Below are 24,968 nucleotides of genomic sequence, written 5' to 3'. Positions count from 1 at the left end.
TAAGGCACGCTGCTATCGAATCACAAAAATTATCAAGGCCAGTATGGAGGACTTCAAAAATAAAGATTTCTCAAATAAGATCCGCACTCTCCCAGATTATGCTAAGCCGTTCTGGAAAATGACCAAAATACTAAAATCTAAGCCACGGTCCATTCCACGTTTGATCCCACTAGACGATAATGGCTCTAAGGATCGCTTTATAACTCCTGCAGAGAAGGTCGCTGAAAAAGGTCGTCACTTCGTCAGCTCACACAATCTTGGGCAGAACATCTTCAGTCCACACGAAGCAGCCGAAAACGAGCATGCTAACAACATCCATTTGATTCCCAACGACTTCTCGGAGTAGTTGGAGATCTCAGCTGGCGAATTGACGGCCTATATCAAATCATCGAAGAACACGAAGGCCCCAGGCTTCGATAGCATCCTGAATCTCGAGCTCAAACACATGAGTGCTCCGTTCTTTGAGCACCTCTCGCTGATCTTTAATCAGTGTCTCCGGCTCAGCTACTTCCCATCGTCCTGGAAGTCAGCGAAAGTCATCCCCATCCGGAAGCCAGGGAAGGATCCTTCCTCCCCCAGAAGTTATCGTCCCATCAGCCTTCTCTCAGGGTTATCCAAGCTATTCGAAAAAGCTATTCATCACCGGTTACTTGAGTCTGCCAAAAATCTCAACATCTTGCTCGAGGAACAGTTTGGTTTCCGACGCGGTCGGTCAACTGACTCGAGTTACCAACGTCCTCAGACGGAACAAGTTCGTCTAAAAAACATCCGCCATGGCCTTACTCGATGTCGAGAAGGCATTTGACAATGTATGGCATGATGGGCTGGTGTACAAACTACAACGCTATAATCTTCCCAGCTACATGGTGAAAATCATCAACAATTACCTGTCGGGAAGGACATTACGGGTCTTAATTAGCGGAGCGTGTTCCAATGCGCACAACATCGTCGCAGGCGTCCCCCAGGGCAGTATCCTCGGGCCCCTGCTTTTCTGTTCACCTCCGATATGCCAGAACCTCCAGAAGGCGGCATTCTGTCTCTGTTCGCAGATGACACCTCTCCATCGTCTACAACGGTAGAGTGATCAGAGCGCTAGTCGCAAAACTCCAACGAGGCCTGGATGCCCTGACAGAGTACCTCACCAGCTGGAAGATCTGTATCAACGTGGCGAAGACCCAGGTCATCATTTTCCCCCACTCCAAATCCCCGAAACATGTTCCGCCTGGGGACTGTAAAATCATCCTCAATGGCACGACTGTGGAATGGGCCAATGAGGCCGACTACCTTGGCTTGACCCTCGATAGCAAGCTTATTTTCAGGCAACAGATTGACAAAACGGTGACAAAGTGTAACGTCTTGTTGAAACTACTGTACCCTTTGATCAACCGCCGGTCGTCATTGTCCCCGAAAAATAAGCTTGCTGTCTACAAGCAAATCATCCTCCCTGTGATCGAATATGGCATGCCAGTCTGGGAGAGCTGCGCTAAAACCCACCACCTCAAACTTCAACGGGTACAAAACAAAGGATGATCCTCAACACCTCCCAGGACAAGAACATCCGAGGTCCACCGTCTGGCCGGAATAAAAACCTTACATGAACGCTTTGGCGAGTGTAAAGAAAAGTTTAGGGTCCGTTGCTTGCATTCGGATCAGGCTCCGATTAGGGCGCTAGTTGCAATCTAGGTTATCAAATTTTTATTGTAAATATAAGTGTACATAGTAGTTAGGTTATCAAATTTTAAAAACACACTAGCGCCCCCTAAAGGCCGTCATGATATATCATTTTTTTTTATTCGTATATTTATTTGGTGGGCACTCTGTGTTCTTAACCGCTACTGTGCCGTGATCTACTGTGATACTCTGCTGTACATAGTCCACACAAAATCTATTTTTAGATGTCCATAATTCGTTATTGTTGTCGTTGCCAGTCAATATCATCGTGAGTCCATTGTGTTCATTTGTCCATGTAGTGAATCCAGTGATCGTTGCTTTGTTTGGTTGCCATTAATCGAAGTACGTTGGAGGAATGCCTCCGAGAAGAACAGTTTTGTCAGTCGTCATCAGGCAGCCGTGTCGGTGAAGCGCGTTCCCCAAAACGCCACCGTACGGACTGCACTTCTGGCGACTGACAAGGGTTTGATGGAGGGGCTGGGAATCGAACCCATGACCATTCGCTTATGAGGCGAACGTGTAGCCAACTACGCTACGGGACCCCCAATATATATCATATCTTAAAACTCAAATAGCAATATAAACAAAAAATTCAAATTGAAGTTGGAGGGCCAAGCCGGCCGAGCACTGTACATGTAAAAATAATAATAATTGTAGAACAGAAAATGATTAAATAAAGGACGAGCTCGGTGGTTTAGTGGCTACCGCTTCTGCCTTATAAGTAGGAGGTCGTGGGTTCAATCCCAGGCTCGTCCTTTCCTACTTTGTATTTTTATCTTAGTACTTTCTGTGTTTCACGTAATACCAAAACAATTCCTACTGTTATAACCTTCCACGCAATCCAAAAACCTCCCGTGGCACCTATGAGAGGTCGTAGAGTTCTCTGCATCTTTCTTAAGTAGATGTCCAACAAACCATCCTTCCCCTTCCTCAGCATTCGCAAGTACGTGGCCAGACTCGGAGAATCCATTGCTTCCATCTCAGAGTTAATGATTAGTCCCAAATCAATATCTGTGGTAACGGATGAAAAGTGATGCTACTCTCATACAAAATAGTCTTGGCTTGTACCACCTACGAATTTGTGCGAACTGCTAAATGCTAATGCTAATGCTGATGCTAACAGAAAATGATTAAATAAAGAAGAATTTTACTACTACTACTACGTGCGCACGCCATTTTCATTCTGGGTTTCACGAAGAGCGGACCAAGGCGTCTAGAAGCGGTCCCACCGTTTTTCGCTCGGTGGTGGTAGCGGTCGTGGCAGCAGCAGCATATCATTTACATGCGTGTTCCAAACAGCATCTTCGGCAATCAACGGCGTCCGTAGAGCCGAATCATCGGATGGCGGTCGCGTAGTCCAGTAGTTGCTGTTAGTGAGGCACATAAGTGGAAATAAACCGGTTCTTATCGAGTCCTTCGTCTGCTTCTTCTTGAGTGCCTTCCACTCTCGCTTTGCTACTGTGGCCTCATAAAGCATCAGCATGGCGTGCTTGAAGTCAGTAGTTTCTTCGGTTACCCAATTTTAGGCTAGCCGCATTTCATGTTAATCATTGTGTTGATCCATAATCTTTGTGATGAATTTTAAAAAAATTGCGTCATTTTAACTGGACTTCATTATCCATTTTCATCATTCCTCAATAATCGTAACGACATCCTTTAAATAGATGTTTATGCAATAAAACTTACAATAGCTCGGTGGTGAATCGAATGGCGTTAAACAAGGCAATTGGCTTTGAGACGTTCGGCCTTCATAAAAAGTGCATAAATGTGCAATTGTTTAATGAGTAAAAAATATGCATGTGCATTGATTTTTTTTGTAGTTGTCGGACGTGAAAATGTTTTGACTATAATGCGTTACAATAGGTTGGATTTATTTGGTTTCCAAATAAGTGGCATCAGTACTCTCTTTGCCAGAGAGCTTCCTGATTTTGTCTCATCAGAATGAAAATCCTGAGCCTAGAAACCACTTCCCTGCACATCAAAGGGCAATTTTTGTGTTTCAAGCATTTTTCTTACGTGGTATTATCCACATCAAATACATCATACAAAATCTCACAAAATGAAAAAAATATCTTGCTTACAAACCACTTGAAAAACGCGCATCTTATTTTGCCTCTTCCAAAAATGTTCAACATCTTACGACACCCATTAACGTTGTACATATTTGAAGCACTTCAATATTCCTTCCTCTCGAAGTGCATGTCAGGACCATATTCGTGAATGCGCACTCCTGTGGGCGTCAGCACAAATGGATCAAAATCACCAACCTTCTACATCAATCCCAACAGCCAAAGTCGTGCTCAAGTATCAACAAATATTTGATTCGGAGACTGCGAAAATCACCAAACCTACTTCTACGTTTTTTTGTTTCCTCTCGTGATCCGGGTAGGCATCCAACTGAGTCTGGATCCCTCCAAAGTGGTCTCTGGTCACTTAGGCGCAACAATCTGGAGAGAATCTCGAGTGCAGTGTCGCGTTGTCCTTTGTTTGTGGGAAATCGCAGGAAAACTCTGCCGTCCCGAAATGGGAGTTTGAAATGAAGAAAGAAAAATGCAAAATTTCCCTACCATGAGATGCGATAGCCGAGCGAGTGGTAGAGTGGTCAATCCGTTTGTACCTTTTCACCGGAAGGCGAAATTTGAAGTTTTACATTTTTTCAAGTACCTGCAGCATCTGCAGCGCTCGGGGAGAGATTGGTTGTGCCTCATTTGCAATTTGCTGATGCGAACTCTATCGGACGGGAGGCAAACGTAGGAAAGATGAAGAGTATTCTAGAATCCATTGTTTGGCTTCTCGGGTGGTTGTCAAGTGTAATGGATGACGGATTGATGATTATGGTGATTGCCGGTCGTCTGAGAGCGTCCTGGTAGGTTTCGCATGGCCTGGCAGGTGGCCAAGATGGGGTCAGGTCCGCCGTCTTGTTGGACTATTGTTTGCTGGTTGGCAGGAATGGGAAACAGAAGTAGGATTTCCACTTGGTCAGGTTGAAGCAGTCCGGTCGCGATAATGATAATGGGTATTTGTTGGGCGAGTGCACGTCTGACTCAGTAGGGATATTCATTTCGTGCTGAAACATTTTTGGGTTGGACAATGGTAAAATTCCAACGATGAGCTCAAGTGCAGAAGTTGTTAACTTTTTTGTATTGAAGGGTTTTATAATGGGTACTGAATTATTCAATCCAGGAAATGATGCAAATGGATTGTTTTATGATGCGAACATCTTATGATTTATTGAAAGATAATTTTTTATTTTCATTACTGACAGTCGTTTTTATCTATGGTATAAGTTGAAGAATAGAATCAGTGCCAGACAGAATTCCGTAGGTATCAGAATAGAACTACACTGTAACAAGTACATCATATTTCCACACATAGTTCACGTGGCTACTGAGCCTGTGTATGCCGTCGATCATAATTCAACTTTCCAACTTTGACAACCTGATAAGCACCTGATTCGATAATTTCATAACCGTGAGCGTATGGCTGTCCGAAAGATTTCCACGATGCGTTGACCGCCAAGACGAGCTAATCGTCTACAGTGACCTTGTCTTGATCACATTTGCCATTTTGAAAGATCTTCCAAGTTTTGAGGCAATTTGTTTGTAATCAGGTTGTACACACGTCATTTTAAGATTGTATAAGATTTACTATGGAAATAGTCACTTTCTAGGAGTGACGCAAAGTGCATCGTGCGACACGGTACGGTACGCGCTCGCAATTCTTAGGCACATGAGCCTATACGTACTTTCTAACTTCGTTCTGTAGCAGTTAATACGCAGGGCCGTACCCCAAGCTGGCCCCCCATACCTTAGTATGGACAGAGCAACGCTAGCCAGAAGCTTGCGCTTGCTGGCATAAACCGCAGAGCTATTGGACATCATACGGGACAATGCCACTTTAGCTGTGGAGGCACGCTTGCAGGCGTAATTAACGTGGCTACCAAAGGTGAGCTTATCGTCGATCATTACCCCCAAGAGTTTGATGGAGCGTTCAGAGGTGACCGTGCAGTTGCCTGCCCTTATCACCGCTTGTTGATCCGACTTTCGGTTGTTAACAACAACCACCTCAGTCTTGTGGTGAGCCAGTTCTAACTTCCTGGAACTCATCCACTCCTCCACAATTGCGATCGAGTTGGCTGCAGTCAACTCCACCTCTTCGATCGATTCGCCGTAGATCTCCAGCGTAATATCGTCAGCGAAGCCGACGATTACCACACCCACCGGGAACTTCAACCTCAAGACACTGTCGTACATGGCGTTCTATAACACCGGAACCAGTATGGAACCTTGCGGAACCCCTGAGGTTATGTCAACGCACTTCCGACCCGCCTCCGTGTCGTATACCAGTACTCGATTCTGGAAGTAGCTTTCGAGAATCTTGTTCAGGTACTCGAGAATTCCAAGACGCAGGAGCGCATTTGCAATAGCTGCCCAACTGGCACTATTGAATGCATTCCTTACGTCGAGAGTCACTACTGCACAATAGCGAACTCCCCTTCTCTTACGCTGAATGGCTATCTACGGTCGACTTACCGTTTCGAAGCCAAACTGGTTACTCGATAGATCATCCGCACCTTCCGTGCGTATCAACAACCTTTTGAGGATGATCTTGTCGAGCACCTTCCCCGCCATATCAAGCTGGCATAGTGGTCTATATGCCGACGGATCTCCCGGTGTTTTTCCCGCCTTTGGCAATAGGACCAAGCTCTGCATGACAGATCTGAACATCGCGGGAGCCTCAGCAATGGCCGCTTTGATGGCCAAGTTCGGAATACCATCCGGTCCTGGCGCCTTACCTACACTAAGGGACTGTGTAATCCACGCAAGTTCCACCACGGTTACTCTGCCCTTGTCGGCCACCCTGGCTCCTGTCAGCTCCACAAAGTGAGGCTAATAGGGACTTGGGTCATGACGTGGGAAGAGCCCCGCTCTGTAGGGCCATCGCCCCACGTGTCTTGGCCATTACGACCCTTTAGGCGTCACCCCATGGATTTGCGTTGGCACTTTGACACAAGCCCTCGAAGCAGGCTTTTTTCTTGATCTAATCTCAGTCTTCAGAGCGGCTCTAGCAGCCACCCTTCGTTCAGCACGCTCCTCTTCTGTTCGCGCTCGCTGAATCCGCCTCCGTGCCCGTAGGCAGGCACGGCACAGGTTCGCAATTGCTTGAGTCCACCAGTAAGCCGGTGGCCTCCCATTCCTAGGGTGAACTTTCCTAGGCATGGTGGCATCGCATACACGCGAGAGTACTGTTACCAGCTGCTCGCCACTCAGACCGAGAGTATTTTGCTCGCGATGGAGCGCTTCCTTAAACACCTCGTCGTCGAAGTAAGATGTCTTCCACATACCATGGCTAGGCCTCGCCCTTTTCCGTCCGCTGAATGCTGGTCGTATAGTCGATTCTGTAGCGAACCTCGCTGTGAGTGTAGCCATCATCTACCCTCCAGTTCGAACTACTCGTTTGGCCAGGGCTCCAGAACGTAACGTCGATAATCGACTCGGCCCCGTTCCAGCTGTAGGTACTTTTGGTATCGACATTGGCCAAGTCCACATCCAACATGGCCAGTGATTCCAGCAGGATCTGCCCCGTTGATTCGTGGAACGGCTTCCCCATTCCACGGCCCAAGCGTTGAAGTCCCCCGCTATCACCACCGGCCTACGCCCCATCAAGTTAGCCGTCAAACAATCCAGCATACGACCGAACTGCTCGATCGACCATCGAGGAGGCGCATAGCAGCTGCAGAAGAAGACCCCGTTGACATTGGCAATGGCGAAGCCCTCGTGTGTCGAGGACACCAACTCTTGGACTGGGTATTTCCCCGTTGTCCATATCTCCGCCATTTTAGACCCATCGGTGACCCAGTTACCGTTCCTGGCAAGTATCCGGTAAGGATCCGCTATGATGGCGATATCCGTCCCCCATCCAGCAAGTGTCTGACGCAGCAGTCGCTGGGCTGCATCACAGTGGTTCAGGTTTACCTGCAATACCTGCACTGTGATTTTGCAGCACGCTTAAACGCCGGACATTTCGAACCCCCCATGGGGTGCTTGCTGTGCACAGCTTTGCTGGAACCAATCAAACAATTGGGAGGGTTCGTGCATAATTGTGCCTTATATCCCTCCGATCCGCAGTGTCGGCAGAGCTTGCTTCTGTCAGGGCCTTTGAAGTCCCATTGCTTGTGCCCCGGTTTCAGGCACTTGAAGCAAACTTCGAGTTGCTCGTGCCACAGGGCACACCGACCATCCCACTTTGACACTCCCTAACATTATTACCTTGGAGGCGTCCGCTGCATATATGTAGTCGAACCAATGCTACCTGCGTCCCTGCCGGACCTTTCCGTAGCCGAACGGCTGCGGTGGGCGTCTCCACTTCACACTGCCGCCACAGTGCCGTGACGAGCTCTTCGACTTCGGTGATCTCGTCCAGGTCTTTAACCCTTAGATTCACCTCCATCGTGAGTGCCCTCACCTTGACCGTCTCGCCTAGGACTTCCTCCGCCAACTTCTTGTAGGCGGCACCCTTTTGCGAGACGCCCCGTTTCAGCTCGAGGATCATCTCGCCTGTCCGGCTACGTCTTATTCGGCGTACGTCGGCGCCGAGTTCACCGAGCTTGACGTCACTCCTCATCGCCTTCAAGATGTCCGAGTACTTAGCCTCGTCCGTCTTGATGACTAGGACATCGTCCCTGGAGCGGATGGCGCCTACCTAGACTTTTTGCTACCCTCATTCGCCTGGGCATTATTTTTGGCCCTTGACGTTTTCGGTTTCCTCTTGTTCTTGACCAGGGTCCAAGAGGCGCCATTCCACCGTCTTTCCTGGGTGGACGGACCTGGTTGTGGAGGTTCAGCTTCCCAGCCCCACTACCCTTGTTCGGGGTAGTAACCCTCCGCGTTTTGGAGCGGCCCCCAAGGAGCTCATCTCCTGGAGACTGTCTACCGCGTTTTTGTGTCTGCTCCGCTGGAGGTGATTTAATGGATCAAGGCATGTTAAATACTTTTGTTCATCTGTGTATAAGCCCGAACATTAGACTAAAAACTGTGTCCCATCCCAAGACGTTGAGGCTGCAAGGAGTGAACATCAATCGTCTTTGCTAATTCACTACCAACGATTAAACAATTATCACTAAATGAATTAAACGGAGCGGTTGGTACGAGATGTCCCCGTTCTATGGTTTAATTGTGAAATCAAGTTAAGAATTGATTCTCACAGGTATGTTCAATAACGCTACACAGTAGGCCTGGCCGCTTTTATGTTTGAACTACATTTATGATGTGCTTCAGACATAAATATTGACAAGAAAAGTGATAAATGTAGTTGAGTCTCTCACTTTCCAGGATTCTTTCACGAACTAGCAGTATATGTGTAGACTAGACTAGACTAGTAATGAAGAAGTTATCGTATGAGACAAAGTGACAAAGTGAATAAGTAAGTACGAAAGTGAATAAGCAAGTACGGGAGTGAGTGAGTTATTAACTACGACTACGACTACGATTAAGTACAATTACGAGAGTAAATAAGTAAGTACGATAGTGAGTAATGTGAATGAATGAATGACTTAAGAGAGTGTATTGATAAACCAGCAAATGGACAAATGATTACGTAAGTGACTAAGTGTGAGAGCGAAATAATAATGGGACAGGTGAATGAGTGATTTATCCACTCAGTTAATGAGGATGCTGGGTCATTAGGCCGAAGGCCATTAGACCGAATGGTCATAAGGCTGAACGGTCATTAGGTCGAATGGCCATTAGGCCGAATGAGACGTGGGAGTGAGAAATGAAGGAGGAAGGAGGAGGAAGAAAGAATGAAGCAGGAAGAAAGAAGAAGGAAAAGGAAGCAGGAACAAGGTTGAAGGAGGAAGGAAGAAGAAAGCAGGAAGAAGGAATAAGGAAGAAGGAAAAATAAGAGAAGAAGAAGGAAGGAGTAAGTAGGAAGAAGGAAGCGAAAAGGATAAAGGAAGATGAAAGAAGAAAGAAGGAAAAGGGAAGAAAGAAGAAAGCAGAATGAAGAAGGAGAAAGGAAGAAGACATAATGAAGAATGAATGAGGAAGAAGGAATAAGAAGGAAAGAAAAGAAAGAAGAAGGAAGAAAGAAGGATTAGGAAAGAAGGAGAAAGAAGGAAGATGGAAGAAAGAAGAAGGAAATTGAAAAAGGAGAAAATGAAGAAAGAAGGAAGGAAAAAGGAAAAATGAAGATAGAAGAAGGAAGAAGGAATCAACAAGAAGGAAGAAGAAAGATGGAGAAAGAAGAAAGAAGGAAGCAGGTAGAATTACAAGGGAATAAAGAAGAAAAGAACAAGTAAGGTGGAAGAAGGAAGCAGGAAGAATGAGGATAGCAAAAAGGAAAAAGAATGATGTAAAAATAATAAGGAAGAAAACATAAGGAAGAAGAAAGGAGGAAGAAGGGAGTATGGAATGAAGAATGAAGATAGCAAAAATAGAAAAAGAAAGTAAGACCATTATCATTTCGTCAAAAAACATTTCGTCGAATGACATTTAGTCGAATGACATTTGGTCGAAAGAGCATTACGTCGAATGGACGTGTGATCGAAGGGACATTTAGTCGAAAATGATTTTTTAATCCACTAGAGACGCAGCACATTTGGTCGAGAGGACACTACGTCGAATGGACATTTAGTCGAAATCAGACTTCAGAATGAAGAATCTTCGTACATTTGGTCGAATGACGTTTGTTCAAAAGCGAATTGTAGAATTAAAAATCTTGGTACATTTAGTCTAATGACGTTCCGTCGAATGACTATTTAAAAAAAAGAAGTTTAGTAAATAATAATTAAAAAAATAATGATTTATTGTGGTGTTTATAAAAGTCATATAATTATTGCTCCAATATTGTCCAAAGAATGATGGGTTCATAAAAAAATAATACGAAAACGGTGAATATTCCGAGAATACTCCCGACCGGATATTGACTTTGGCGAACCCCTCTAACCGGCTACGATGAATCTATTCCACCTGGTAAAAACGAAATTCAGTCGAATGATGTTTCGTCAATATACATGACGTCGAATAGATTAGGTGACCATTTGGTTGGAATTAAATTTTCGACCAATAATTTACGAATTTCGGTTGGAATTTAATTCTGAACTAATTAGTTTATAAATATTGAGTGAAAGAAAGAGTTTCAATGAAAAGAATAAAAGAACCATTTCCATTCGACTAAGGGACCTTTCGACGAAATGTCATTTTACCAAATGTCATTAGACTAAAAGTTCCAAAGCCGACTACGATGAAGTATTGGCAACATAATATTGATATTATTGGTTTTTGAGCGTGTTCCAAAAAAAATAGAATAGAGAGTATTTTTCCATCAGTACCTAATATTTTGTTATTTCCGTAGGTTTCCAAATTTTATATAGTCCACCAGGGGCTCCACCAGTTTCTGTTATCTCAGGTAAAACATGCTCATTAGCCTCCGTATTAGTTTCTTCCGCTGCTGATTGAACTTCTTTACGTCCACTGAATTCCTCTATTAAGTTCATCTATGTATCTTGTAGATTATTCATTCGAATTTAACCAAACATCTATTAACAAATTATCCATTTAACTAGTTACCTATTACCGACTAAACAATTTCAACATTCGACTAAATTTCCATTCGACTGAATGTCATTTCGTCTAAATGTCCTTTCGTCTATATGTCATTTCGACTGAATGTTCATTCGACTTAATGCCCTTTCGACTAAATGTCCTTTTGACTAAATGTTCATTCGACTAAATTTCCATTCAACTAAATGTCCTTTCGACCAAATGTCCTTTCAAACAAATGTCATTCGACTAAACGTAATTTGACAAAATGTCATTCCACGAACTGTCCCAAAGCCATATATATATAGTAATACATTTTGTTACGCCCTTTCCAAATGTTGGTCTAGGTAAGAAGGAAGAAGGAAAAAGGAAAACGGCAGAAGGAAGAAGAAAAAAGGAAGAAAGAAGAAGGAAGAATGAAGAAGGAAGAATGAAGAAGGATGGAGGAAGAAGGAAGATAGAAAGAAGAATGGAAGAAAGGGAAAAAGAAGGAGAAAGATGAAATAAGGAAGAAGGTAGAAGGAAGAAGAGAGAAAGAAGAAGGAATAGAAATAAAGAAGAAAAAAAAAGAAAAAAGAAGAATAAAAGAGGAAGGAAAGTTAAAGAAGAAAAAGTAAGAAAAAGGTAGAAGATTAAAGAAAGGAAGTACAGCGAAGAAGAAAGAAGAAACAACGAAGAACAAAAAAGAGAGAAGAAATAAGGAAGATGAAAGAAGCAAGAAGAAAGAATGAAAAACTTCTCATTCATTACGTTTTACTTCATTATTCTCCTTTGGCCTAATGACTGTTAAGCCTAATGACCATTCGGCCTAATGGCCTGATAATGAGTGTGTGAGCGAGTGAGAGAATAACAGAGCAAATAAATAATTATTAGAGCCAAAAAGAAAAAAAACAACTAGTTAATCAATATGTGATAAAGTACGCGTGTGAGCATCTAAGTAAGTAAGCAAGTCAGTGACTGAGTTAGAATTCAAAATAGTGAGTAGGTAGGTAAACAAGTAATTATGTGAGCGAGTGAGCAAATGTGAAAGTATATAATTAGTGACATAACGAGCAAATATGTGTGTACGATAGTAGCTGATTGAGTATGTGATTTAATAAAAAAGTGAAACACACTTCGAACAAATCATAAAAATTAAGGTGTTATTGAATGCACATAAAAGGATCGAGCCGTTGGACTTAACTGTACGTTCGATCTTGAATTTACATGACACTGAAGCTGACGCATCAAAATCATAATTAACACTCGATGACGTAAAAATATGCCTCGTATGACTCGAATTTCTTTCTAGATTTAGGTCACCGTTGATGTCATTCTAAATGGTACGTGATGCTATTTTCTTCTGAATATGGTTTCAAGGATGGTATCGATCATTTAGACCAGCGGTTCTCAACCTGGGGTACATGTACCCCTGGGGGTACCTTCGCCGGGCACAGGGGATACCTCGGACAAAAATGGGTAATGGCGGATGAATTACAATTTCAGTCAAACCTGGAAGGCTCCTTCCAAGTGACCGGAAGCCTTATTTTAAGAGGTTCGGAAACTTTCTTCCGAGAGGTTTCTTCATCTTTCTGTATCTTTTCTCCCCCTTTTTTTTAAACCCTCCCAATTTTTTTTTCAAAAGCCTCGAAAAGCTCCTTCAACATGCTTCAAAGCCTACCTTTAAGAGACTGGAAGGCCTGAAAGCCTCCTTTGAATGGGTCTGGAAGCATACTTTCTATAGGTTCGGAAGCCTTAAAAGCTTTTCCTTCAAACTTTTTTTTTCTTTTCTCCTTTTCGGAAGTTTCGTTCAACTTCGGAAGGGTCTTTTCAAGAGGCTCAGGCTTTTAAAACGGAACAGGCTCAAAAGCCTCCTTTTAAAGGCTCGGCAACTTACTTTCAACAGGCTTGTGAGCCTTTTTATAAAGGCCCGGAAGCCTCTTTCAAGAGGCTCGAAGCCTCCTTTCAAGAGGCTCAGCCGCCTTTCAAGAGGCTCGGAAGCCTCCTTTCAAGAGGCCCGAAATCCTCCTTTTAAGAGGCCTGGAAGCCTTCTTTTAAGCTTTTTTCTTCAACATTTCTGTTTTTTTCTCTTTTAAAAGGCTCGGAGGTTTCATTTTAAAAGGTTATTTCAAGTGGTTCAGGCACTTTCTTAGACTCGGAATTCTTTTCCGAAATTGCAAATATACTTTCAAGCAGTTAAGAGGAATCCTTTCAAAATGCACAGAAGCCTTTTTGCAAGTGGCTCGGAAACCTCTCTTCAAGACGCTCGGAAGATTTTTTTATTTCAAGAAGCGTGGTATCCTACATTCAAGAGCCCGGAATAGTCAAATAGTCAAAAAGATCTGTGTGAAGCTCGATGTTTTACCATATATCTTATGAGTTAAGCTTATTTTCATTAACAGCAAAAAAAAAACAAAGGGGGTACCTTAATTAATGGAAAAGTTCGAAAGGGTACCTCTCAAGATAAAGGTTGAGAACCGCTGATTTAGACGTTTGTCAAATTTCATAGGCTGAACTTCAATATGTATTGTACAGTTTATATGGATTTTTTTCTACAATCCTGCCGATCTAGGGAATGACAGCTTTGGCAGGTTTTGTTCTATTATTGTCAGGGGTTTTTATTACTGATTATGCTCAAATTTGGCCTAAGCATTCTTTGCATATCAAATAATATTATGGCAAAATTTCATAAAATTCGGTCGACAAAACCCCCTGCCAATAGTAGAACAAAACCGGCCAAAGCCGTCTTCCTATTTGAATTACAGTAGCTACGGAGCTAGAACGATAGTTGCAGTATTTTCTAAGTTATTGAACTTTGGTTATCAATTAGTATGAGCTTAAGTAGCTAACTTCCGCTTCAACCCCTAACAAAATATAACATCTTTGAAAATGTTGTAGAAAATTGTATAAAAAAATCGTACTCAAAATTCACCATACGCCACATTTTTGAATTTCAATGGGTGACATGATTCCTTCGTACAGCTGTGTAAAACAAATCAAAATGCATTATCAGCGTGGGGCCCCTAAACTGATCTCTTTTAAAAATATTTATCATAAAGATTTCCCCAAAGCAGTTTCTTATCATAACAGCTTGCGATAAAACGTCAAACGTCCTTCTGGATTCAATCCCTGTGTTGCGTTTGAAATTATTTAGACCCAGGAAAAATGTCCACGCTTGCTCAACGGCACCATAAGCGTCAAAGAACATGTAAAATTACATCTAGTATAAAATCAAATTCAAACTAGAGCATATTATTATAGTATCGTGCACTTAGATTAAGGTTGAAGAGTTATGTTTCAAAGATTGACGTACAAATAAATTGTAAGTCGTGTAAAGTCAAATGTTGTGAATATAATTTTTAATTACATCAAAAGCCACATAAATTTGAGTCACTTTATTGTTTACATTATTAAATATTAAGGTATTATGATAATTAAGTCACATGTAAAATCCAATATTTCTAGGAGTTTGGACCCATTAAATCGTTGTCAAAGGAACCATTTTACTCTAATCCGTCTTTCATACTGTACCGTAATCGCCGTAAATCGTTTCCCATTTCCATTTCAATTACCAATCACTATCAATAAACGATTCTGCAACACAATTTCACCTCGAATGCCCTGAGCACCAATCTTTACGTTCTAATCCATTATTGGCTCATACCGCTGCTTTTGATATTCAAGAGAACCCCACATCAAGGTATCTGCAGTGGAGGTAGCTCGAAATGTTCAATTTGGCAAACCTTCATGAAGGAAAAGCTGTTCAGTTAACCATAAAAACTCCTTCTAAAAAAATAAAATTTTGCATAAAAAATTAGGAAATTGTTAATGAAGTAGTATTAGGGTATGAGCAATTATTAAATATAAAATTTCCTGAACGATGCAAAATTTTCGATAAATAATTAAAAGTTTTCCACAAAACAAAAATAAAGTAGGGGAAAGACGACTTTGGCATGTTTTGTTCTATTATTGTCAGGGGGTTTCTGTTGACCAAATTTTATGAAATTTGGCCACAATGTTCTTTGATATGCAAAGAATGTTTAGGCCAAATTTGAACATAATTAGTTATAGAAAACCCCCCTGACAATAATATAACAAAATGTAGAAAAAAAAATCCATGAAAAATCAGAATGTACCATTAAAATAAATGTAAAATTTCCTTGAGAAAAAAATTATATTAGCAGTGAAGAATTACAAAATTTCCCACAAAATTTTTTTTTTCGCAAGAAAATAAAAGTTTTCCACGAAAAAATCAATAAAGAGCAATAAAAAAATATGAAAATTTCCATAAAGAAAAAAGAAATAAAACTGTTAATTGTTTATTCTTAATCCCTAATTGTTCGTAGAAATTTTGCATTATTTGTGGAAACTTCATATTTATTTGACACTCATTCTCTTATTTCGTTATAAAAAAATCCTAGGGTATCTGTTCCCATATTAATAACAGCCCGTATATTAATCACAACCGTCGATAAACCAAATAAAAAATCAATTTAATTACAATTTCTCACATCGTATGTACACAATAATTTATGGAACATATTCTTGAATGTTTCGAATATTATTTAATGTTTTCTTAAAGTAATGTTTTAATGCACAAGAATCAAATTATTAAAAGATAAAATTATTATGCACTTTTATTTTCATTTTCCTACCTCTGAACGGTTGGTTTGATGCACTGCTCGATTGCTACTAGCAGATTCATCTGTTTTCACGCCGTTGTTTTCCACTCAATTTCAAAGCTAACACAAGTGTATCTTTTCGAAATTCACTTCACAACACATAAAGCACATCACATTTTCACTATACATAAAATTATATTTGAAAAACCAACGCGATTTCCTATAGTTTGATATAGGTTTATTTCGAACAACGTCTAAATTATCCTTGCCCGTATTCCAAACTGTTTACATGCCTTTCAGTACTCTCAAGGGTTGCCGATCTAGATTTTTATTTCAAAAACGCTTGAATAAACTTTTACTGTGAAATTCAACTCTTATGTTTATAAAATAAGGTATATCGAAAAGATAATCTACGACAAACATAAAATTTTATTGATAAGTTGAAAAACTACAACAAAAACTGCAATTTTGTAATTATTTTTCAACTCAAATACAAAACATTGTAGAATTCGGCATCATTGCAATCATATCGTTACGTATACACACAAGTAATAGTGTGCGTATTTTATGTTGGAAACAGTATTATTGATATAGGTACAGGCATAGGATTAACTATTCTTGAATGTTATTGAAATAGGTGCATGGCGGTGATGATGTTTTTCAGCTAAATACTTCTATAATGTGATAATAATTTCATTTTTGAAGTTACCAAATTGTTTTCAATTAAAAATTACGTGAGTCGAGCATAATTATTCTCATGTTTCTTGATTATTGGGTGAGAAATCAATGCATTTTATATGCGCATTGCCTTATTGTTATTGATATAGGAACAGATACCCTATTTGTTTATGGAGAATTACTAGTTCTTCATGGAAATTTCATTTTGCTGACTAACTTTTCCTTTCTAGATTTTACCACACCCTGAATTTGAAAGCGGTTTGATTAGATCATAGTACCTATGAGTATAGACACCTTGCTCCATAGCACTTACTGCGCTAGAAGACTTGGGCCTTCTGACCAAATCCTCTTGCCGTAGGCTTGCTGCAAGCTTTAATACAGGTACAATGCATCAGCTTCCGTTTCAGTTTTCACACCTCTTCGGATTCTATCTTATATAGAAGGGGTACGCTTTCGACACGGTATGCCATTCCAACACCTCTTGCCTGTTACTCAATGAAGTGGAAAATATTATAAATGCGGAAAAGATTAGATGTGTCGTCGTCTGGTCTTTCTCAGCCGTTGTTGCAGGTCATTCAGGCATGCAGACGAAATGGTCACCATCATTGCCGGCAACCGAGCATCGGCTTGCACGAGAACAGAGAGCGAAGGATTTCGCCCGATTTAATTTTAATATGCATCTCCACCGGGTTGGTTCCACAACCAACTCGCATCGGGGCTGACAATGATTGTGTTTGAGTTTCGAAGCAAATCTCCTTCCCAGTAGCGCTATTGGGTCTGCAGCTTTGAGATTGCTTACCTCCGTATCTGGTTCGGAATATGTGCATCGTGTTTCACAACAATGAAGCCAGATTCAACAGTCTCGATAGGTAGATGTCCCATTCTCGGTTATCCTTGGGATTTTATTGGAAAATGAAATGAAGCGAAAGCCAAGCCAGCCTCAGCCGGGACGGATCAGTTTTCGCATCCTTCGCCATATGAAAAGGTGCCTGTTCTCAGGTTGTGGTCAAGTAGCGTAGCAAATACGGCGAATGTGATGGACGAACTAAATGTCCTCCGCACGGATTTCGTCCTGCGGTGTAAGTTTTATGATAATTAAGGCAAACATCGGTGACGGTACTCTGCCAGGGAGGCCCAGTCCGGTCCAGGGATTGACATTCGAAGGGACACTATCAGTTGGAGCACAGTTTTGCAGGGACAGCTGCTGTCTTAGCATACGGGGCTGTAATTGACAAGCGAGTGGGGTGTTACGATGTGGTCCAGCAGCACACATAATCCCACGTTTGATTAAGTTTGAGAGACAAATATTAATCTGGCTTATGACATGTTCCGGTAATGACGATCCGATGGAGTGACATGTTGCGCTCAGAACATTATGCAAAGTGTGTTTTGAGATTTTGGTCGGGTTTTGGTTTCTAGGCAGCTCTTCCACATCATACATCTCGCGTGAATATTTTTAAAGTATGAATCGAGAACGATTATAAGGTTTTACAATCCTTCCATTAACTTCGACTATGTTATACTTTTTGTATCAATAGATAAGTATGTCGTTTCTACTTACGATCCTGTTTATACAAAAAATACATAGTAAACATTAATAGTAGAATTCTGAAATATTATAATCTAGTGATTTTCCCCTAAGACGGTCGAATATTATTAAACAATAATCAAGAAGTTACCTATGATTTATTGTATTATTTTGAATAATGAGATGATCGCATTACTTCTATGTGAAGTTAATTGCATATTCAATAATACGACAAATTCGGGGAAGGGTCGTTTTGTCGAAACCCATTCAGCCGAAAGCCATTTGGCCTAATTCCACTAGGCCGAACTAACCATTAGGTCATATCGCCAAGCTCGGTACAACACTAAAGCAATATATATTCGGGAATATTCTCGGAATGTTCACCGTTTCGTATTATTTATTTTTTTCATGAACACACCCTTATTTGGACAAAATAGAGCAATATTTTAAAATTCGTATTGCTCTTTTACCCAGAATAATTCACCTAGTGGTGATGGTGCCTTTCTCGTCTTTTTTTTCGATTTTTTTTTCGTGCCTTTTTTTTCGATTTTGAAATTTTTTTTCCGAGGAAAAATGGGGAAAAAATCAATGTTTTTTTAATAACTCCGGAACGCAATGGCCGATTGGGCCAATTTTCAATATCGAAAAATAAGGAAGGATTCTTTTGCAAGCAAATCGGATAAAGCTAAGTACAAAAAAGTTTGTCTCACATTTTTTTGTACACACACACATACACATACACATACATACATACATACGCAAATACAGACATCACCTCAATTCGTCGAGCTGAGTCGAATGGTATATAACACTATGGGTCCCCAAGCCTTCTATCAAAAGTTCAGTTTTGGAGTGATCCTATAGCCATTACGTATACTTTGTATACACAAAAGGTAAAACATCTCAATAAATCACTTAGATTAAGAAAAGTATTTTGAGCTTTTTAGTGAAATTTCTTCACTTGTCGTAAGACGAGTTTGTACAATCCCATTGAAATTCCACCACTTAATTGTATCATGACAGATACGTATTTCGACCTCAACAGTAAGGTCGTCTTCAGTGTCTCGTACTTGAGTCGAGTCAAGTACGAGACACTGAGGTCGAAATACGTATCTGTCAAGATACAATTAAGTGGTGGAATTTCAATGGGATTGTACAAACTTGTCTTATGACAAGTGAATCATTTAGATTTTAATTTACTTGTCATAAGGTGAGTTTGTGCAATTTCATTGATTTCCACCCCTTCATTGTAGCTTTCACAGATACGTATTTCGTATTTCGAAGAGTAAGGCCGTCTTCAGTCTCTCGACATGAAGACAATGATCGCAGCTTGCACTATTTATACTAGGCGTAGGTTCTATCTAGGTACTTTAACTTATTCTAAAACAGTGCTTACTTCTACTCGCTTGTTAAGTCACGTAACGTATTTTTTAAATTGTTATTGACTAAAGTTCCTTCCTAAAGTTCGGTGGAACGTCATTAGACTAAATTTACCAAAATTATTAATTCGAAAATCCGCATTCGACCAAATATCCTTTCGATTGAACGTCATTCGACCAAATGTACGAAAGTTCTTCATTCTAAAATCTGATTTCGACTTAATGCCCATTCGACGTAGTTTCCTTTCGATCAAATGTCATATTCGGCTAAATGTCCTTTTCAGCCAAATGTCCTATTCGCCCAAATGTCGTTTTCGGCCAAATGTCCTATTGGCCCATTTGTCATTTTCGGCCAAATGTCGTATTCGACCAAATGACTTATTCGTCCAGGTCATTCGGTTATATGACCCTTTCGACCTTATGGTCTGTTCGGTCAAATGGTATATTCGGCCAACTGGCACTCGGCCGAACGATGTTCGACCAAACGGCCGTTCCCTGAAAATTTCAACCCCGTGGCAAGGAATGCTTCTCAGCGTAGTGAACAACCCAAGGTCAAAGCCTTTAAAATAAAAACCATAATCTGGGAGTTGACGACTGAAGTTTTGCTATTAAGATTGAATTTTTTCAGCGATAGCGTCTTAATAAGTAGCAAATACTTTGTTGCTCCTACATCCGACATTTCGGGTAACTTATTTAAGTTAAGATGTAGGAGAAACAAAGTATTTGCACGCCGAAAAAAAATTCTATCTTAATACTAAAAACCATATTTGAAATAAAAATCGTGGAATTCCCGGAGAAACTTCCGGAGGAAATCCCGGAGGAACTTCCGGAGGAACTTCCGGAGGAATTTCCGGAAGAGTTTCCGGAGGAATTCCCGGAAGAGCTTCCAGAGGAACTTCCGGAGGAATTCCCGGAGGAACTTCCGGGGGAATTCGGAGGAACTTCCGGAGGAATTCCCGGAGGAACTTCCGGAGGAACTTCCGGAGGAATTCCCGGAGGAACTTCCGGAGGAATTCCCGGAGGAACTTCCGGAGGAATTCCCGGAGGAACTTCCGGAGGAATTCCCGGAGGAATTTCCGGAGGAATTCCCGGAGGAATTTCCGGAGGAATTCCCGGAGGAATTTCCGGAGGAATTCCCGGAGGAATTTCCGGAGGAATTCCCGGAGGAATTTCCGGAGGAATTCCCGGAGGAATTTCCGGAGGAATTCCCGGAGGAACTTCCGGAGGAATTCCCGGAGGAACTTCCGGAGGAATTCCCGGAGGAACTTCCGGAGGAATTCCCGGAGGAACTTCCGGAGGAATTCCCGGAGGAACTTCCGGAGGAATTCCGGAGGAACTTCCGAATGAATTCCCGGAGGAACTTTCGGAGGAATTCCGGAGGAACTTCCGGAGGAATTCCCGGAGGAACTTCGGAGGAATTCGGAGGAACTTCCGGAGGAATTCCGGAGGAACTTCCGGAGGAATTCGGAGGAACTTCGGAGGAATTCGGAGGAACTTCCGGAGGAATTCGGAGGAACTTCCGGAGGAATTCGGAGGAACTTCCGGAGGAATTCCCGGAGGAACTTCCGGAGGAATTCCCGGAGGAACTTCCGGAGGAATTCCAGGAGAAATTCCCGCCGGAACTTCCGGAGGAATTCCAGGAGAAACTTCTGGAGGAAATTCTGGAGAAACTGCTGGAGAAACTTACAGAGAAATTCCCGGAGGAACTTCCGGAGTATTTCCCGGAAGAACTTCCGGAGTATTTCCCGGAGGAACTTCCGGAGGAATTCCCGGAGGAACTTCCGGAGGAATTCCCGGAGGAACTTCCGGAGGAATTCCCGGAGGAACTTCCGGAGGAATTCCCGGATGAACTTCCGGAGGAATTCGGAGGAACTTCCGGAGGAATTCCGGAGGAACTTCCGGAGGAATTCGGAGGAACTTCGGAGGAATTCCCGGAGGAACTTCGGAGGAATTTCCGTAGGAATTTCGGAGGAACTTCGGAGGAATTCGGAGGAACTTCCGGAGGAACTCCGGAGGAACTTCCGGAGGAATTCCCGGAGGAACTTCCGGAGGAATTCCGGAGGAACTTCCGGAGGAATTCCCGGAGGAACTTCCGGAGGAATTCGGAGGAACTTCGGAGGAATTCCGGAGGAACTTCGGAGGAATTCCGGAGGAACTTCCGGAGGAATTCCCGGAGGAACTTCCGGAGGAATTCGGAGGAACTTCCGGAGGAATTCCCGGAGGAACTTCCGGAGGAATTCCCGGAGGAACTTCCGGAGGAATTCCGGAGGAACTTCCGGAGGAATTCCCGGAGGAACTTCCGGAGGAATTCCCGGAGGAACTTCCGGAGGAATTCCGGAGGAACTTCCGGAGGAATTCCCGGAGGAACTTCCGGAGGAATTCGGAGGAACTTCCGGAGGAATTCGGAGGAACTTCCGGAGGAATTCCGGAGGAACTTCCGGAGGAATTCCCGGAGGAACTTCCGGAGGAATTCCGGAGGAACTTCCGGAGGAATTCCCGGAGGAACTTCCGGAGGAATTCGGAGGAACTTCCGGAGGAATTCCGGAGGAACTTCCGGAGGAACTTCCGGAGGAATTCGGAGGAACTTCGGAGGAACTTCCTGAGGAATTCCGGAGGAACTTCCGGAGGAATTCCGGAGGAACTTCGGAGGAACTTCCGGAGGAATTCCCGGAGGAACTTCCGTAGGAACTTCCTGAGGAATTCGGAGGAACTTCCGGAGGAATTCCCGGAGGAACTTCGGAGGAATTCCTGGAGGAACTTCGGAGGAATTCCCGGAAGAACTTCGGAGGAATTCGGAAGAACTTCCGGAGGAATTCGGAGGAACTTCCGGAGGAATTCCGGAGGAACTTCCGGAGGAATTCCGGAGGAACTTCCGGAGGAATTCCCGGAGGAACTTCGGAGGAATTCGGAGGAACTTCCGGAGGAATTCCCGGAGGAACTTCGGAGGAATTCCGGAGGAACTTCCGGAGGAATTCCCGGAGGAACTTCCGGAGGAATTCCGGAGGAACTTCCGGAGGAATTCCCGGAGGAACTTCCGGAGGAATTCCCGGAGGAACTTCCGGAGGAATTCCGGAGGAACTTCCGAGGAATTCCGGAGGAACTTCGGAGGAATTCCCGGAGGAACTTCCGGAGGAATTCGGAGGAACTTCGGAGGAATTCCGGAGGAACTTCCGGAGGAATTCGGAGGAACTTCCGGAGGAATTCGGAGGAACTTCCGGAGGAATTCCCGGAGGAACTTCCGGAGGAATTCGGAGGAACTTCCGGAGGAATTCCGGAGGAACTTCCGGAGGAATTCCCGGAGGAACTTCGGAGGAATTCCCGGAGGAACTTCCGGAGAAATTCAGGAGGAACTTCCGGAGGAATTCCCGGAGGAACTTCCGGAGGAATTCAGGGAACTTCCTGAGGAATTCCGGAGGAACTTCGGAGGAATTCCGGAGGAACTTCCGGAGGAATTCCCGGAGGAACTTCCGGAGGAACTTCCGGAGGAACTTCCGGAGGAATTCCCGGAGGAACTTCCGGAGGAATTCCCGGAGGAACTTCCGGAGAATATTTGCCATAAAAACATCGTCTGCAACTTTTTTCGTTACCGAGTTATATCAATTTATTTGAATTTAGTTTGACATGACATTAATTGAGGGGGTCAAACGCAAAGGGGTGTAAGTAACAAAAAGTTAGTTTTGAGAAAAATGAGTGCAAAGTTTTTTAATATTTTTTTGCTCCATACAAATCGTATGAAAGTTCAAAAAATTACTAACTTTCTGCGAATTTTTACATTTTTTATAAACATCGTACAAACTATGTGAACATATTGCCGCAAAGCATAAGAACCAAAGAATTTTTTGCTGTAGTCAACTCAATTTTGACCCAAAATGTCACTTACACCCCTCTGCTTCTAACCCCCTCAATTAAGCTGGCAAAACTTGAGATATAGAATACCATATCTCCAATTTTTTAAAACATTTTTTCTGGTATGTTCCAATCGCAGATGTCAACTGTTGAATAAACCTAATCTATAATTCGTATGCAGAGCTTTTTGGGGCCAGTTGTTCGTCGGTTCTTAAGATGGCTTTAGACCTCTCCCTCCTTTGGAAATTTGTGCATAACTCGAGAAATAATTAAACAAATGGAACCAAATTTGGCATTTGTAGATGTTTTAAGACAAGAAAACCGTAGTTAGTGAATTAATCAATTTTAGACGAGACGTGGATCGTCGGGTCTGCTAATTTTGACATAAAAATGATTTTAACTTTTGATCGGCAATTTTTTAGCTCCAAAAGTCATTTGAAGACTTTTAAAAAAATCGACAGACACCAGAAAATAGACGGAAGCGGGACGCATTATCCCCCTGCTAACAATATAGCAAGCGCAATGTTCCAAGACGCTGTTTTTTTCGGAGGACTCCGTGGAAAGCAAGCGATTTCTGTCTGCCGTTTTCGAGACGGACGACGGACGACAAAAGTTGCAACCCATCAGCAAGCATGACCATCAATCAGTTAGAACTTCGGATGATGTTAGTACACATGAGCTTCCATTGGCACCCCGTCATCAATTGCGAGGGGAGAACGGATCGGCATCTTTCCAGCCTCCTTTCCGACTCCTATGCTTATCTCAACATCAAACTAAAGGTGGGTAACATTATCAAGTAGTGCATGATGCGAATTACGAAGAAGGAAGCAAAGAGTGAGGAATAAAAAATGAGAAGTGGGATAAAAGATGTACGAGGTGAAAAGTAAGAAGTAAAAAATGGAATGTGAGAAGTGAGAAGCGAGAAGTGAGAAATGAAGTGAAAAGTGAAACGCAAGAGTGAGAAGTGATGAGTGTGCAAGAAATGGAAGATAAGATAATTCATTTTTCTTATTTCCTTCTCTCTTCTTTCTCTCTACTTTCTAACTCTATCTTCCTTCTTCTTTCTTTTGTTCTTTCTCCTTCCTTCTTTTTTTATTCTTTCTTTTTAATACTTTTTACTTCATTCTTCTTTCTTTTTGCCTATTTTTTCTTTTTCTTTCTCCTTCTTTCCAATTCCTTCTTCCTTCTTTATCCTCCCATTTTCTTCCCTTTTTCCTTAAGTGTTTTTCTATCTATCTCTTTTCTTTTCAAAATAGTGAAGTCACTATTTACGTTGCGGGATAGTAGAAGAGACAACTAGGTGCACCCAGCGTTGATCTGCGCCACCCTTGTAGAATCTTAGCTTATTGGCTAACGCAACCCTTGCGTGCGACACGATTGGTTTGCACCTTTGGTTTCTATTCGTTATTTTTGAGTAGCACAGAATTTCTTTTCGGATCACCTTTTGCGAAGAAAGTGTTCGTCCTGGTTATTTAACAACTTCCCGATTCACTTAAAAAACTGTTGCCCCAGTTTCCATCGATCAAAATTCCATTCCAAGCAAGTGTCCCCCACCCACGTTGCATCCAACAGCTCAATATTTCAAAAATTCCCATTCAATTTAATCAACTGACACCCTTCAGTTTGCCAAAGGAAAAAGCACTTCCGTACAATTTCCATCGCCGCACAGAATCACGGCAGTCGACGACAGCGAAGAAACGTCTTTTGGAACGGGTAACCCGGC

This window comes from Armigeres subalbatus, chromosome 1, assembly GCF_024139115.2.
Source record: "Armigeres subalbatus isolate Guangzhou_Male chromosome 1, GZ_Asu_2, whole genome shotgun sequence".
Classification (NCBI taxonomy): domain Eukaryota; kingdom Metazoa; phylum Arthropoda; class Insecta; order Diptera; family Culicidae; genus Armigeres; species Armigeres subalbatus.
This window is presented reverse-complemented; position numbering follows the sequence as displayed.